This window comes from Ixodes scapularis, unplaced genomic scaffold, assembly GCF_016920785.2.
Source record: "Ixodes scapularis isolate PalLabHiFi unplaced genomic scaffold, ASM1692078v2 PGA_scaffold1__304_contigs__length_218370807, whole genome shotgun sequence".
In the NCBI taxonomy this organism is placed as follows: Eukaryota; Metazoa; Arthropoda; class Arachnida; order Ixodida; family Ixodidae; genus Ixodes; species Ixodes scapularis.
This window is the reverse complement of record NW_024609846.1, coordinates 95,417,429-95,430,911: the sequence shown is the minus strand read 5'-3', so window position 1 is coordinate 95,430,911 and position 13,483 is coordinate 95,417,429.

The following is a 13,483-nucleotide window of genomic DNA, read 5'->3' as shown; positions in this document are numbered from 1 at the left end:
TCACTGCAATATCCGTGGTTCGAATGCAGCGTGCCCAAGGTGTCTCCTTGAACTCCTTGCCAGTCGGCATTCGAAGCACTGATCTCGCAGTGACTCGCGTTCGCATCTGTACGTAGTCTATCTTTTGTATGATGTATAAAGGGGTGTCCAAACAGGACACTACAAAACGCACGACTCCGACAAATCGTGAAAATTGAAGCAGGCTTGAAGCGGGCGTGTCCGCTTCAATTTTCACGACTTGTCGGAGTCGTGCGTTTTGTAGTGTCCTGTTTGGACACCCCCTAAGCAGTGTGACCAAGGTTCAACGCCAGTTCTCAACGCAACTACGCGCTAGCGTGGCGCGCTACTTCGTGTGCAGGCAGCTAGCTTTTTCTGCAGAGTTCCGGATATCGTTGCGGGTTGCGGAGACCATGAGGTCTGCGGAAACAATCTACGAAAAATTCCTAATACAGTGTTTTCCAAACCGTGGGTCAGGACTCCAAGGGAGGTTGGGATAAGTTCAGCAAGGGGTCACAAAACAATTTGGGAAAGATAAAGAAAAGAAAAAAAGAAAAAACGCTAACTTAGATTTTTTTTTCGTGGTGGCTACAATGAAAAAAGCAAAAAGAAACAAAAAAAAAAAACGTACAAGATTCAGTTTAACATTGAGTGAAACTGAGAGCCCCGTTGATCAAACTCCGCCTTCATTTGGGAAAACTGAGCTCTGGCAAGCAAGCTGCCTTTAGTTATAGGGAACAGTCATTTCTTGTACTATGCGTTTTTGCGATTGTTTCTATAGTTAGCTGATGCGCGTTGACTATATTAACTGCGGGAAAAAGTTCGTTGTCAATTTTGTATATCACTGTTCATGCATCAAATTTGCGCGCATTCAGTTGGACGTTGGACCAGGCACGTAGCCAGGATTTTGCTTCGGGGGGGCCCACCGATGACAAAATGCTGTATGAGGGGGAGGGGGGAGAGGAGGTCCCAGAAAAATGGAAGAATTCGGGGGGGGGGGGGGGGGGGAGGCCGGGCCCCATGCCCCCCCTGGCTACGTGCCTGCGTTGGACTAACCTTCTTCCGTAGCCTCGAACATGGCAACCATGCTTGAGATTACGGACAGAGAGCTGAATATAGGAAAGTGATGCCGCAAGACTGCTGTATCTCGCTGCGCAACCAACGGAAAAATAATGGGACCACACTGAATTAGGAAATAGACGGATTGCGTTGGTTTTTATTTTCAACATGAAGATATTTTTAGCGAATGTTGGAATAATCGTAGCGTTTTAATCGGACTATACGAGTGGAAAATTCGAAGAGCCCGCGCCGCTTGCTACTACAATGTGTTCTGTCAAACTCTCGATATTTGAAGTTCTCCATTACTGTATTAATGTCTGATTAAGGCTGCTTTACACATCTGCGTCGGTTGCGTCCTCAGCAACCAAACCGACAGCAATGATAAACAGACCGGGACATCTTGAAGTTAAATGCCTGAAGACAGGGACAAAAGATAGATTCTAACAGTACATGGTGTATCTTCAACTGAACTTATTATTTTGAACGAAAACCCACAAGCGAAACAAGAAAAAAACATAAATCATATGTGCTAGAAACCGTGAAGATTGAAAAAGAAAGGCTACGCCCCTAACGCATGACCTGCATATTGCGCAAACTACTTTCTACAAACTGTCTGTGTCAGCGCCAGCGAACGGGCGCTGACACAGATATTTTTTTCATGCAATTTGATAAAAAAGGCTTCTTGAATTTTGCGCGAAATTTTTGTTTTGAATTAGCTCACCGCTATAGTTCCCTTAAAATCTGATCTGCATTCACAGCGGTCACGATCTGCCAAGTGACCAGACGGGATCCCCGTCTGGTCACTCATCTAATCACTTCCCGTCTGCCAGTTTGCAGTAAAGTATGACCGCTGTGAATGCACAACAGATTTGAAAGAAACTAAAGTGTAGTGAAAATTCAAAACAAACATTGCGCGCGAAATTCAGGAAAAAATTGGGAGGTTGTGTGTACGTTTATACAGCCTCTTGGTCTGCCTCACAGGGGCGACGAGTCTCCCAGGTGTAGATGAGAAATTTAGTCAGTGCGGTACAACCGCTAGCCTGGGTTTTTTAACGTGCATCACGCAGTAGTGATACACGACCGCACACCGGTACGATGCTCATCCAGATCGAAACGGGCAGGGGTGGGGCTCGAACCCAGGATCCCATGGTTCTGCAGCACGAGCTTTCGCTCCACGTGCTCCGAGCTGGTGTGCGCTAGACCACTCGGCCACCGATCCCCCTTGTCACCGACAATAGTTACACGCGGATCGGAAAAGTTTTCAGAACTGCTTAGTAGATGGCGCAAGTGTGCCAGTCTGTTATCTCGATTTATACTTTGTTTCACGCTTAGCGTGCAACGCTGTCAAAGCTGCCGGCGCGAGCATGGAGCTTGATCTCGTTGATCATTCACACGCGTTCTCGCGCGAACGAAACCCGAGACGAAGCCACGCGCTCGCGCCAGTAGCTTTTGACAGCGTTGTATATTAAGTATGAAACGGAGTATAATGCCCGTATCCCACTAGCACGACAGACAGAAACAAAAGACAGCGATAAGCCTCAAAGTCATGCCGCATGCTCGCGATGGTTCCTTTGGCAGGCGTTTATACTCCGTTTCACCTTATGTTGTACCGCAGCGAAGGCTAGAAGCGCGAGCTCATAGCGTTGGCAGCTGCCCTTGGAGCAGGAGAGCTTGTGCCGCCGAGATGTGCCCCAGAGCAAGGAGCTCGCGCTTGTAGCCTTTCCTGCGGTACATCACAAGGTGAAATGGAGTATAGTCGTTTGGTGCTCGTGAAGTAAGCACGAGCGGTTGCAAGCCTGCCAAAGGTACCCTCGCGTGCATGATGCTCGTGTTTGAGCATAGCCTCCTTTATTCTACAAAGCCTCTCAAATCGCGAAAGACTCTGGTTTGAGGCTTGTCGCTGTCGTTTGTCTCGGTCTGTCGCTCTATACTTCATTCCAGCCTCGCTCCGAGCGTAGGACAAGCTACAGGAGCGAGCTCACCGCTTTGAGCTGGTCTGCCATGCACGCGCTCGCGAGGTGAAGGCGCAGTTCAAGACAGCAGACTCGTGCTTGCAGCATCGGCTTCGCTTGGAGCTAAGCTGAAACGTAGTATAGTGGGACACGAGCATAAGCATTCTTAAGCGGTTGCAACGGACACTCGGATACTACCTAGAAGACAAGGCCTGATCCTTTCCCCCGAAAACGTCATCACATTTGGCTCCAGGCAGCGCCGTCTATAGCCTGCGTCAGCATCGCGGCAAGTGTCTCACAACAGACGCGGCGCTACCAGACCCCAAGACAAGACACGTCAGCCGCTTTGCGGACACCCTCAGTCGAGCTTCGGCGTGTTTGCCGCTTCGAGCGGGTCGGGGATTCACTAATGATGACGTCATGCCCAGGCCTTGTTTTCAGGTAGTTATTGCTTGAGAATATTCAGTGGCAAACGTGCCCGGACAGCATGGATGCCTCAAAGTGGTACAACAACGGCAAGTACTGACCCCTTCCTTTGCAGAAGGACGTTGTCGCTGAATGCCGCCAGGCAGGTCCAGGTGGTTGCGATGCCGGCGAACACCAGTATGGTTGTGGACGTCATCGTCTTGGTCAGATGCGGGAGCATGCTTGAGGGCGGGCGAAGTTCCCTTTGTCGTTTGAGCAACCGGTACGTCTGGACCGCAAGATCGTTCAAAGTGATTCGAGACTCTCCAATTTAGAGGCCGAGGTTGTACGCACGTAGTCAGGTTTCAAGTTTCAAAGTTTTCAATTATACTTCTTTAAAAAAAGGAAAACTACATTACTGGAATTGTATAAGTTATGGGCGTTCGCTGTGGAAAGATACCAAAATGGCCCACGCGCTCGCGAATTTAGAGCGCTGCTAAACAAAGACCCGCCCTTCGCGTCCAGCATATCGTCACAAAGTGATTGCCGAACCTACGTCTGCATGATTGGGGAAAAGTCTGTATTACAACTTCTCTTAGATTAACCGTAATGAAACAGCAAAGCAACGAAAACCGGTTTTACTAAGGATTGCTTTGACGATAAATGCAAACTGGCTGATTCGTGAATTATTTTGCTCTAAATAAAAAAAAAAAAAAAAGAAAAGGGCTAAATACGTTTGATTAGAATATGTTTCAGCGCCTTTCATTAAGGACGCCATGACTCAGTTTAATTTATTTGTGATAGGAGCATGACTATACTTCGTTTCACGTTACGCCAGGACTCAGCCAGGAACTGATGGTACCAATCAAACAGCGTGAAAAGCGCACTAACATGGTGTTCGTCGTGACTCTTTAGGCCTTCTTTTATTGCTGAACCAATAACGTGCAGAGAAGGATCAGTAACTTGCACTTTTGATGCGGTTTGATTGGTCCCATAACCTCGTAGCGTTGACTGAGTCCGGACTTAGAGTGAAACGAAGCACAGTATAGAAAAGGTAAAAATACAATATAACCAAGTGTGAAAAAAAATACAGATACAAACTTAAAGTATTTAATCGAAATCGAGCGCACGGTCCGCTGTCCTCGCGTGTTTTGGTCATGTCCACAACAGGCGCGGCGCTGAGTAATACCATCACCATAACAATTAAATTCAAGTGGTATAAAATGAATTGTAACGGCCGTGGGACGAAATAATTACGATTCCGACGAAAGGCTATAATGCTGCACTATACTCTGCGTCACTTCAGGTACGAGCGCAGCGGACGCTACGAGACGATAGGGCCAACCAAGTAGCGACAAAAGCGCACTTTTCGCGCCTGATTGGGTCCCCCGGTGATGCACTCCGTGACGTTGCACCTTTGCCGCTATTTGATTGGCTCTGTCGTTCCGTAGCGTACGCTGCGCTCGAGCTTAAGGTGAAACGGAGCATAGTGAAAAATGCACCGTCAGTGCCATTGATCCGTGTGTGGATTAGGTTATATGAATGTTGAGGTGACTCGTTTTTGAGCACCTATGGAGATATGAAAACGGAATTTGGCGCGACGACAGCCTCGCGCGTGATCATTGCGCGTGAAAACTGCTCCATGAAGCCTTTTTGCGGACTATACCGCGCTGCTTCCTAGTCCAATCAAAAGAATGCTTATTTTCAGGCAGGCGTTAAAGAACTTTGAGGAGGCTTAAGCTGAGCCTTTAAAGCGGAACACGATAGCGTTATCGTGCACTAGGAGTTCGCTTCCGGCTTTCGACGAGAGCGGACGGACGATGATGCGCTCCGATAACGGCGCGTTATCGGCCCACGCGGGCCGAGGAAGCATCGACGCTGCAGCCAGTAGTAGCGATGAGTATCGTGTGGTGTTGCCCCGTTTCCCGGACTGAAAAATTTGCCTGAATTTCGTGTTTTTGCACGCGGACTTCATGGGAAGACCGTACAGTGCTCCGGATTTTCGAGACGAACTGAAGGACATCGTGGACATGACGGACGTGGTTTCGATTGGACAATTCTAAATGAGCCGCATATGGATGATCACTCTCGCGAGCATGGCCGCCACAAAAAAAGATGAAAAGGATTGGACAACTCACGGTCAAGGGGCGGAAGTCTCTGGTGCTCGATCCCAACGCAAAGGATATTAGGGTAAGGCTCCTTTGACTCCCAACATATCTGGAGGACAGGCGTCTGGTGGAAGCTCTCGAGCCTTACGTTAAAGTTCGTAACATCGTTAGGGAGAAATGGCGAGTCCCGGGAATGGAACACTTGGAAACCATGAACAGAGAACTCAGCATGACGCAGCACGACGCCGTCAGAACTTCCGACCTGCCACATATGATCAAGGCATACTGGGTGCAATCTCTTGTCATCGTGCCCGGAAGGCCACCGCTTTGCTTACGGTGCAAAAAAGTAGGCCATATATGGAAACAGTGCCGCGCACCAAAATGTTCATACGAAAGGCAACAAATTTGGTCACGAGGACAACGAGTGCTACGCGACCTATTCTACGGTGCTGAGGCGCGGCGACGAGGATGCCGAATCGAATCTCGACCAGTTCATGGACGTGTCCGAAGTAGGGGGAGCCAACGGCGAAGTGGGCGGCCCTGCCGACAGTTTGCCCTCCGTACCAGGCGAGACTAGAGCAACCAGCGACCACCAGCCACACTACCCAGGAACCATACATGTGTCATCGCAGACTGGGAATGATCCTGCTGTAAAGCAAGGCAGTGACTGCGGCAGTGCTGCTGCACTTTCGGAACTGGGCGAGCGTGACCAAGGGGAAACCAAGCTAGCAGGTCCCCTTCCCGAGGGTCAAGGGAACAGATTCGACACAAACGCCGCTATGGGAACTGGCGTCAGGGACGTCAAGCGAAAGAAATTGGAACCGGGGGTCACATACGCAAGTAAGCGCTTAAACGCGTCGAAGTTTCTTCCACGGCAAGTCCAGGAAAAGCCTCCTCCTTAAGCAGCGATGGGCGGTTTCCGCTTCGCCAGCTTAAATGCACGCGGTTTTCATTCAAGGATGAACCAGAATCAGCTACACCGTCTACTTGAAGAAAGGGAGTTGAAGAAAAGGATATAGACTTTTTAGCAGTACAAGAGACAAAGCTAGAGAATGAGGAAGAGGTTAACAGCGCCTTACGACTTTTTTTGAGCAAATACGAGGTATGTGTCAGCCATTCTGTCGGCCCTTGGTGAGGGTGTTTCTTGTTTATAAAAAAAAGTCCGTCCAGTTAAGCGAATGAGCTCTGACGGTTTTATTCCAAGGCCGCTTTGTTATGTGTGATTTCCGGGTGCAAGACCGCAGGTGGTGGGTGATTTATGTGTATGCACCAAACGATGTAAATTCTCTAGTTTATTTTTTCAATCACTTGCGCTCATACTTGGTGTGTGATAGACTAGTTGTTCTCTCCTTGGAGATCTCAATTGTGTTTGCGACTTAAATGACCGAACGCCGACCAGACCCCATCTTGATAGAAGTGAACAACTATAGGGAGTATTCACTGGCGGCCATATCCGTGTGCGCGACTGCTGAGCGCGTGCAGATAGCGAGCTTCCACAGCTCTTTTGCAACGTGCATTCCACAACATCAAGATTGCCGGTCTTAGCAACCTCTTAATGTGAGTTCGTTCTGAGCATGCGCTCTAAAAAGCACCCACAAATATGGCGTCCAGTGAATACTCCTTATTGCTCGAAGTAGTCGAAGAGGGAGGCTTGCTAGACGTAGCCAACTTTCAAACAGTTTACGCACTTTCAACTGGCGTCGCATGCCCGATTAGACAGGCTGTATTGCTCTATTGATCTAATACAACACTCAGTTGGGAAACTGCCATAGAGACTAATCTGAAAAAGTGGCCCCGAGCTGTCCTCGAGAACCGAGCTAATGACGAACACAACGCCGCCATTTCTCCCGCAGCGGCCACTCGAGGAACTGTACGTTACTTCTATTTTGGCTTTCATCGGCCATTGTGGAGCCGAACCAGATACAGCGGAAGAGGTTACAGGGGTGCCACCCCCGTCTCCCCGGTGGACGCGCCGCGACTTACTACGGAAGTTAAAATGCACCTAGGTCGGGACGCGCTACCTGAAAGCACCGGTGAGGCATGGTTGTATAAAGACAATATTGTGCCGCAACACCCTGCAACCTAAAGATTTTAAAAACATCACGCGCCCATCATTTGGTACTAAACTTCAATAAAGCTTATACAAAAAGAGTCTTTCCAGTTTGTTTTTACGCAAAAACATGCTTTCTAAAAGCTGAAGGTGACCACAGTACAGACAAATGATAAAGAGTGGCGCTGTTGTCGTATTTAGCTCGGTCTCGGTGGACGCCAGCGGCTCAGGTTTCGACGGCGAGTTTCCCAACTGAGTGTTCTAGTAATGTTGGCTTATACTGTGTAACCTGTGTTCTTCACAGATCACTGCATGGTTTCGATAACGATTGGACAAAAACAGAGAAAGCATAAGCGCATAAATTGAAAACTTTGGAAGCTAAATTCTCAGCTACTTAAGGATGATTTTTTTCGTGTCGAAAAAGCGAAAATTACTTAGACAAGCAGGTCAAAACGGGGAACACATTTTTGCGAGGTGGGAAGCCTTTAAGCAAGACGCAAACAGTTGGCAATTGAAAGAGCAAGCACGCTTAATTATTACAAGCATAAAGCAACTCCAGCGTGACTTGGATCTTTTATACGAGCTTGAATGCCAAAATCCTGGCCACGGAACCAAGAACATAGAGCACATAAAAGCTCAGCTTGACAGTCTTTATCGGGAGCTGTACGCGGGCGCGGTTTTGCGGTCGAGGGCAGAGAAGTTCCTCTTGGGAGAACAACCTACAAAGAAAGCGTTGGAAGATGAAAAGAGACACGCACTGAGTAAGGAAATAATAGAGATAGAGCCCAGCAACAGAATCGTCGCTGATAAGGAGGAGATCGAACGCGTCTTTATTGATCACTATCCAACACTGCTGAGCAGTCCCGCATTTGCAGATGATACCGAGGTTCTTGCAAAATTGATAACATTACTGACGCGGCTGATTGAAGACTGTGCTGAAACTCTTGAAGAACCGATTAGTTAGCAAGAAATTGTAAATACTGTGGATGCTGTCCCACAAGGGATAACTCCGGGACGCGATGGTAGAATTGCTGAGTTTCATAAAGTGCACTAGAACGAGATTTGTCTCGTGTTACATGAAGTTTTCGAAGAGGCCTACAAGGCAAACGCGCTTCCGCCTTGGTTTCTGCGGGCACACCCGGTGTTTATTACAAAAGAAACAACCAACAACCAACGACGTTACATGAAAGGGTACCGCCCGATAGCATTGTGTAATGCGGACTACAAGATATTTGCAAAAGTACTGGCAAACAGAATGCAATCTAATATTTTTGAAGTAGTCGGGGGACATCAGACATGTGGAATAAGGGGTAGAGCGACCCGGAGCAATATTCACGTGGCCCGAAGTGTGTGTCTGGAAAAGGCGACGAAGTTGCAATGTTGCAAATCGATTTAGAGAAAGCGTTTGACCGCGTTCAACATGTCCGTTTCAAAATATTGTCGCATGTAGGTGTTGGGAAGGTAATATTACAAGACGTTAAGACGTCATACACCAACTGCTATACGAGTTTGGTACTAAACAATAGCCGTGACGGAAAGTATACCAGTCCAATCTTCTGTGTGGCGAGGGTGCCCACTGTCCCCCTTACTTTTTTCTCTGTACCTCGAGCTCAATTTAGTCAATTTACTGCACTAATAACCACTGCATTTTTTTAACTTTATACTTATACATTGTACCCACCCCCTCTCTAACGTCTTTGGCCCTGAGGGTATCTGAAATAAATAAATAAATAAATACTGTATCAGAGCATATTCCAAAGTGCAGATGTCTGACGATATATCTTGCACAGTGTCGAAACCAAAATCTTGGCTTAGGCGGATGATGTTGCGTTTTTCTGCACCCATGGCCGGCCTTACAGCAGCAAGCGCCCTGGGCAAACTGCAGCCATGGCGCCCCCCCCCCCCCCCCTCCCCCCACACTCACACACTATTTTCGCACCCTACATCACGTTGTTAGCAAACATGCCACAATGACCCAGTGCGAATGGTCGCGATTTTGTCGTTGTCAGTCGAAAACCACATCCTAAAAACGAAGGACGTTCGCGAGCATTGAGAGTTTTGTCGGCAACGTGTTCAAAGGTTCAAGAATCATTTATTTCTTAGATTAACCGAACTTCAGGTGTGGGTTTGCAATAGCAAGCGAACGTCTGATGGACGCAGAAACAAAAGCACGAGTCAACCATGTAAATACCCTAGAAGGCAACGTTCCGATCCTTCAACATCGCAAATTGGGCTACGTCTTGCGACATATACAGGCTAGACGGTATCCCGTTTTCCATGGACAAAATTGACAATGACGATATCCTGTCATCTGCCATGGTTGACCTTAGGTATGTCTTAATAAGCTTTAGTTTCGAGAAACTCCTCTCAGCGGTGGTCACTGACACTGGCAACGTGGGGAGGATCCTCAATGACACCCACGTATAAGGGAATTTGTCACACAGATGGTTGTCCATAATGAACTTGAGGACGTCCTGGCTAGCACTGCATCCAGTGGGCAGAAGGCTGCATAGTTATATCAGCTTCCCGCAGAGATCTGTACCGTCCATGTCTGCACCTTATAGGTGTCGCAGACTCTTAGTGCGAGGTTTAAGTTTAAGTTCTGCTTTGGTGGGAAGCCGGCTAAGGCCGTAAACGAACCACAATAAGCTCACGTGCTGCTTCATTTGCGTGAAGCGTTCTTCAATCGACATCTTACGGTGTCAATCATCTCGTAGAAGAACTCTTGTTTAAATTTTGTCTCGACATCATCAACCTCGTCTTGGCACTCATAACAGAATCGGCGCTTTTTCCGCCGACGTGGAGGGGCCCGGTTTCATCACACTGTCAACACCCATGCTCTCGGGAAGACCGTTCGCAGTTGCCAGTTGCAGTTTCGTTCCCGACATCGCGATAATTGTCGATGTAATCGCTGAATGCTTTCATCAGCTGGGTGATTGCTACGATTTCTTTCGTTTTGCATTGCATGTTCTTGCTGACAACATTAACTTGAAAAAAGAATGTAGTATTACACAACAATGTAAACGAGAAACTTAAGGTCCGTGAGCTGCCCAGCAAGAGTTCGAGCTTCATGTCGGGCGCCAGGGTCTGCCTGCTGTGATTCGGCCATTCTTGCGCAACATTGTTAATTTAGTTGTTTTTAGCGGTTTTCGGGATTCTTGCGGCGGGTTTCTGAATTTCGAGTTGGCAACATTGATAGGAATTGCGAGTCCGGAGTTGTCGCTAATCGCTCACACACACACACGAAAAAGAAAAAAAGAAAGAGCTGCGGATCCACATTATATTTTCAGTCGGGTTGAAGCCTCTGTGCACAGAGACTCACCGGATGCTGAGGGGGCATTGGCTCGTTTAGCTTACTGCTAGAGACTCCACAGCGATCGTTGCCCGAAGTGCAGCTCGAATATCGGGAGGAATCGGGTTCGTTTTACCCCCGGTCAGACCTCCTGAGCGGAGGCATTCTTCGGCTCAAAATAACTTGGCAGAGGGCGAAGCCTACATTTTCTGCGAGCCAATCAGACACTCTGACGAAGCACGTTATAACTAGGAGCAATTTATTGAGTAATTGAGTATTTTGTCCCGTGACTTGCTCCGACACACTGATTTGCTCGCCGATGAGTTTGGCGCCACCGTTTGGTAAGTTGCACTAAGAGTGCGGCATGCTGGCTCCATCGCTTTTCGCGAGTCAGGTTTTACTCCGCTCGTAATTTGAGAGTTGTGCGGAAGTGATCGCTTGCCTAGTCGTTCATGATTCATTCCATGTCACTTTGAATCTCACGGAGGAGAGGTTCTCTGTAGTCAAACATCTGCAGGTGGCTACGAGTTGATGAACGCCAGTTATAACAAGAACTTAGTCGTTGGTTTTGCGGCCGAAATGCCGAACGGCCAGCGCCACCACCTTTTTCTACATAGGGGGGGGGGGGGGGGGGGGGGGCGCCCTTCGCGATGTGGTCGTTTTTTGTTTTTGATTTTATCCCCTCGAGGTCTGAGCCCTGCATGACCTGTCGGCCCTTTCGGCGCCCCCCTATGAATGGCGCCCTGTGCGGCTGCACAGGTCGCCCAGCCCAAGGGCCGGCCCTGTCTGCACCGATAAGACGAGTGTAAGCCACGCCTTACGATTGGCGCATACTTTCTGCAAGGCCACGGGTGCCTCGGTGAACCTGAAAAAGTGTAGGTCTGGCACGGAACGTGAACGAGCACGCTCGAAGTTTTCGAGGATACCCAATGGAGCAGCATTCCGTGCAACTACCTCGGTGTGTTATTGGAGAGCCACGGAAACAGCACGACCTATTGGTCGAGAGTGGCAGCAGATATCGACAAGAGCTCCAAGCGCTGGGTTCACCGAGATATGTCGATTTTTACGAGAGCAACTATCTGCAACGTATTTTTGATTGCCAAGTTTTGGCATGTGTTACAAGTTCTACACTGTGCAAGGAGCAATATACAGAAGTTTCACCGTGTCTTTGCGGTTTTCGTATGGACTTCTACTCGGGAGCCCATGCGACGGGAAAACCTTTTCCGCAGTGTCGCAGACGGCGGTGTGGGCCTGCCCCACTTATTCGTTAGGCATTTGGTATCCAGTCTTGGGTAAGTTACTTTTTAAAAGTATTTAGTTACAGTTACTTTCCTTACAATGTGTTCAAGTTACAGTTGCAGTTACTTAAAAATAGAAGTAACGCGTTACAGTTGCAGTTACTTCGACAGAGTAACTTAGTTACTTTCAAGATCCTTATATGTGTGTGCAACTATGAAGACATGGATGACAGAACAAAATGAGCAACATTTACATTTTTTGGGAATTTCTGAAAACTCTAAACTTCTCGAGATATATTTAATAACGCCGTGTTATTATTTACTCTATGTTGTATTGAAGCAGCAACTGCTTTTAGAGGTTCTTGTCGCTTAGCTTCCCCCTTTTGATGCTGAAAACGTCCCGCCCCTTGCTGAAAAGACGCTCAACAGGTGCGCTAGAAGGAAGTGCAGCATTGAGGCGTAAAAAAAAACTTAATGCTGGGAAAGTCTTTGAGGCTGGATAACGCCGTCGATGAGGTGTCAGTCTTCCATCGCTGTGCTTCACTGGTCAACTCAACATTAGGATGCAGCCACAAGAAGTATTCGTCGTCGTCATTATTGTATATGTTGGCTCCCGTGTAACTTCCTCGGAAGAGCGTAGAGCGCTACATTCATCTTTAAAGAACGAGTTTTCTGCGTTTCATACATCTATGAAATTTTTAATATTGAATGCACCGCTGTATCCAGAAGGAGCTTGTCGGACCTGAGGTTTTCAGAAAATCTACGAATGAAATAAAAAATTTACTCATATCTGTAACATTAAAAATTAAAAACAAACGTTTCATGAGCGAGTCGCAGCACAAGTGCACTAGCAGTTACGTCCACAGTATTCGCCATATGATGAGTGCCTTAATAAAAAAATTGTAGGATTATTGTGGCCAACGCCCTTTAGGTCGGATGTGTAAGAAATTATTTCAACCGTTTTGCTTATAATTTAATGAAAATGTGTGCATCACTTGTCTTGATAATCGTAAATGAGCCTGCCTGGCAGACGTAACTTTCTACAAAAAGGCGCTAACAAAGAGGTCGTACATTTTCCAAAGAATAAGAAACTTATCTCGTAATCACTGCGATCTTCACTGTGTCTACAAGCAAGCTGCAAAACTTGAGCGTAGGCAGTAAATGTAGCTGCCGCATCTGCGCCACCAGTGTCGGCACCAAAGCGCCCATGAACATGCAATGCTCACCTTGTAGGATGTCGAGCGTCTTGGCAACTCCTTTCATAAACTGAGGAATAAAAAAAAACAGATAAAAAATATCGAGAAAACATGACAGAGCTTTTGGCATACCTGGCAATTTTACTCGATGAACTTCTGATCCTAATTTTATAGACGCGGCAGTGC